Source organism: Pongo pygmaeus, chromosome 9 (assembly GCF_028885625.2).
Source record: "Pongo pygmaeus isolate AG05252 chromosome 9, NHGRI_mPonPyg2-v2.0_pri, whole genome shotgun sequence".
Taxonomy (NCBI): domain Eukaryota; kingdom Metazoa; phylum Chordata; class Mammalia; order Primates; family Hominidae; genus Pongo; species Pongo pygmaeus.
The window spans coordinates 121,365,392-121,369,638 of NC_072382.2; the positions used below are offsets into that span (position 1 = coordinate 121,365,392).

The window sequence follows — 4,247 nt, forward strand, 5'->3', positions numbered from 1 at the left end:
TATGCCATTAACCCTCACAAGGAATCTATGAGGCAAGGAAGTGATCATATACTGTAGGGCTGGTGGGGTAGACCCATGGAGCTGCCATTCTGCAGCTGAGCAGAATGAATTTCCATATCAGAGAAATGGGAACAATAACAGTGCTCAGCTCCCAAGGGTTGAGAAAATGCCTGGGAAGTGCCCAGCACAGTGCATGGCACAGCATGAAAGTTCAAGAAAGATAAGCTTGTTTTTGTTACTAACCAGTAAGCCCTGAGACAGGGGAGAGTCGGGAAGCTGGTTAGGGGCATAGAGGAGAGCTCATTAACCTGTCAGTGAACCTGGTTACCTGCAGAGCTGATACGTCACCTAAGGGACCAAGTGGAGGCCACTGAGGGTAGATGGCCTGTGAGAGGCCATTTCAGTGGGGAAGAGTTCTTGTTCCTGGCTGGTGTCAAACAAACAGCAAATCAGGACTTAGGTGAGAGAGGTGAGAGAAACTATGTGAAAAGACAATTGCAGTAAGAGGGGAGGGTTATTCCAATAGGGAAAACACAAATGTCTCAAGGTCAGACACAATGGGCTTTTAAAAAAACAGGGAGGCTATTATTATTATTATTGTTGTTGTTGTTGCTTGTTTGTTTGTTTTTGAAACAGGGTCTTGCTGTGTCGCCCAGGCTGGAGTGCAGTGGCATGATCTCGGCTCACTGCAAACTCTGCCTCCCACGTTCAAGTGATTCTTGTGCCTCAGCCTCTCCCTCCTGAGTAGCTGGGGCTACAGGTGCACACCACCACACCTGGCTAATTTCTGTATTTTTTGTAGAGATGGGGTTTCACTATATCGCTCAGGCTGGTCTTAAACTCCTGGCCTCAAATGATCGCTCACTTTGGCCTCCCAAAGTTTTGGGATTACAAGCATGAGCCACTGCACCCAGCCTATTATTATTATTATTATATTATTACTCTTTGGCAGAGCTAGCTGAGGTTATTTTGGACCAAAAAGAAAAAAAACAATTGAATTGTTTTGTAGCTGGAGGCATGGGCAACGGGGGTCCCCAGGCAGTAAACTCCCCCATGGGTGGGCTGAGGGCTAGGGCTGAGCCTCAGGTGGGTCTCCTGTTCCCTGTGCTCCCCAGCACAGCAGCCTCCCTCCGGGGCTCTGGGGCAGCCGCAGGAGGGTCAGGCTGGGAGGGGCTGCCGTGGCTGTTCACTTGGGCAGGACATCAGAGGACTTCAGCTTCCCATCGCGGGTCTTGATCTTCTTCACAACCACGGCCCTGGTGGAGCCGGTGCTGCTGAAGGAGCTGGAGCCCGCGCCAGAGCCAAAGCTGGAGCCCAGGCTGTAGCTGAGGCGGGGGCTTGTGAGGCCCCCAAAGGCTTAGCTCAGACCACCTGCATAGCTGTTGGTGGTCTTCGTATGGATGCTCATGTTCTGTATCCCAGACTCCAGCCGGCTCTCCTCGCCCTCCAGCAGCTTCCTGTAGGTGGCGATCTCGATGTCCAGGGCCAGCTTCGCGTTCATCAGCTCCTGGTACTCACGCAGCGGCCGCTCCATGTCCTGCTTGGCCCGCTCCTGGGCGGCCTCCAGCTCGGACAGCTCGGCGTTGGCATCCTTAACGGCCAGCTCCCCACGCTGCTCGGCATCTGCGATGGCGGCCTCCAGGGAAGCCCTCTGGCCTTTGAGACCCTCAATCTCAGCCTGGAGTCGGCTGATGTTCCGGTTCATCTCGGAGATCTCAGTCTTTGTGCGCCGCAGGTCATTCCCGTGCTTCCCAACCAGCGTCTGCAGTTCCTCATACTTGATCTGGTACATGCTGTCAGCCTCAGCCTGGCTGTGGTTGGTGATCTCCTCCTACTGCGCCTTGACCTCAGCGATGATGCTGTCCATGTTCAGGGAGCGGCTGTTTTCCGTGGACAGCACCACAGATGTGTCCGAGATCTGGGACTGCAGCTCCCAGATCTCCTCTTCATACAGCTGCCTGAGGAAGCTGATCTCATCAGTCAGTCAGCCCTTCCAGGCGAGACCCCAGCTCTACCTTGTTCATGTAAGCTTCGTCCACCTCCTTCTTGATGAGGACAAATTCATTCTCCATCTCTGTAAGTTTATTGATCTCATCCTCATACTTGTTCTTGAAGTCCTCCACCAGCCCCTGCATGTTGCCAAGCTCCACCTCCAGCTTCAGCTTCTCCTGGCCCAGAGTCTCCAGCTGCCGCCTGAGGTTATTGATGTAGCTCCTGAACATGTTGTCCATGTTGCTCTGAGCCGTCTTCTGCTGCTGCAGGAGGCTCCACTTGGTCTCCAGCATCTTGTTCTGCTGCTCTAGGTACCATATCTTGTCTATGAAGAAGGCAAACTTATTGTTGAGGTTCTTGATCTGCTCCTTCTCCTGGGTGTGCACAGCCTGGATATTGGGGTCCACCTCCAGGTTAAGGGGGCTCAGCAGGCTCTGGTTGACCGTGACAGTGGTGATGCCTCCCATGCCGCTGGCCCCACCATAGCCTCTGCCCAGGCCACCCCGGAAGCTGCTGCTGCCCACTCAGGAGAAGCTCGAGGAGCTGATGCGGGCACTGGGCCCACTGGTGTAGAAGCGGCTGCTGAAGGCCCGGGGTTCAGAGGTGGACACCTTGTAGGACTTCTGAGTCACCCTGATGGACATGCTGGAGGCAGGAGTGGAGGCAGGTGGGCTGAACCAGGCGGAGATTCCAGAAGGAGGGGAGAAGCTGCTTCTTGGTCTATTATTTTTAATAAATAAGGCTAAAAGGAGCCAGGTGCGGGGAGTGGGGCCAGCAGATGGTCTGGCTGGCAGTTGATGCAGGAATGTTTGCCCCTGCATCCTGGGAGGGGGCATTGAGAAGTGCGTCCCGAGCTCCTATGCTGGCTCAGGCTGAGGGTGGGGCAAAGTTCAGGGCAGAGATGCCTGACTCAAGTGTGGTTGAGTCAAGCTGGCGGCATTTTGTCTAGATTGGCTGCTGGTTTGGCTAATCAGTTATGAGACAAAGGATGGGACTTAGTAGTGTCTGTGCCTGGCCTTCTCACACCTAAGCAAGGAATCTTAGAGAAGGGGGCTTCTTGGCAGTGAGCCTTTTCCTAGAACACAAAAGGGTGGGGAGTTTCTTGACCATCGGGCACAGGGCTCAGGATGCATTTAGCATTGCCACTGGCCACTGCAGGCTGGGGTGGAATGGAACAGCAATTTAGTCTCACCTTGGAAATGGGAGGGCAGGGATGGGGGAAGCTTTAGAAGCGGGTCCTGGCTAGAAAGAGGTGGCATGTGGTAAGAGGAGGCAATGGTGCTGGGCAGTTCACCGCTTGCTTGACCTCCCTGTGCTCCCCACCTGTGGCCCAGGGAGACACTGGGGGCTGGGCCACTCCCTGGTGTATGCCCTGGACCAGGAGAGGCAGAGCCCCTTCCCTCTGGGTGGGAGCAGAGGCTGGAGGTGGGAGCCCAGGAGCCCGGGCCCTGCTCTCCCTGACCAAGTTTAGAGGCTGCCCCATGTCTGACCTCTGCCCGGTAGGGACAAGGATTTTCTTTAGCCTCTTCCCTCCCAAGCCTTCTTTCCAACCATCTTATGGGAAGATGTGCAGGAGCTGGCTGTGGTTACAGAGTGCCCTGAAGCTGGCGGGGGCCTGGAGGCTGGACTGAGAGGCATCCACTTTGTCTAGAGCCTCTCACTCTCACCCTCCCACTGTTCTTGCTGTGCCAGCCATGGGCTGTTTGACTGGAGCGACGGATGCCTCCCCGCAGGGAGAGGGCAGGAGAGGAGCTCAGCCGCTGCGCTTTCTCCAGGCTCTGCTCTCCAGCCTGAGCCAGTCCTGCGGCACCCCCAGCCACCTCTGGCCTCCCGGGCTGCCGATGTACCACCCGCTTGTCTTCCCATCGCTCAGGGTGACTCCGTAATGACTATAATCAGGGTATGCGCGGAGAGGTGAGGGAGGGACAGCGAGTGCTTCCCTAGACAGCCCATCCATCAGTGGGGCAGCGGCCTGTCACAGCTGTCCAGAGGTAGATGAGCCTGGACCAGGCCAGAGAGGCCTGGGGAGGGAGACCAAGAACCCCTGTCTTCTCCATCCCTTCTTCCCCTTCCCTGTTCCTTGGCCTTCTGCTTAGGAACTCTGCTCTAATTATAAATGGTTTGACAACTTTAGGCCAGGCTCTGTAATTAAAAATAAAGAAGAAGACAGGCAGCATTGTCTCCTAACGATGCCTTTAATTGGTGGAGTCAATTTTAACAGGGCCTAGTTCGGTGCCTTGGAGGAGGCAATTCCA

General features: G+C 55.3%; 1 pseudogene; it reads right to left on the bottom strand.

The window, feature by feature from the left end:
• Positions 1-1,186: 1,186 nt before the first annotated feature.
• On the bottom strand, positions 1,187-2,651 carry LOC129007502 (keratin, type II cytoskeletal 8-like; annotated as a pseudogene).
• Positions 2,652-4,247: the final 1,596 nt, after the last annotated feature.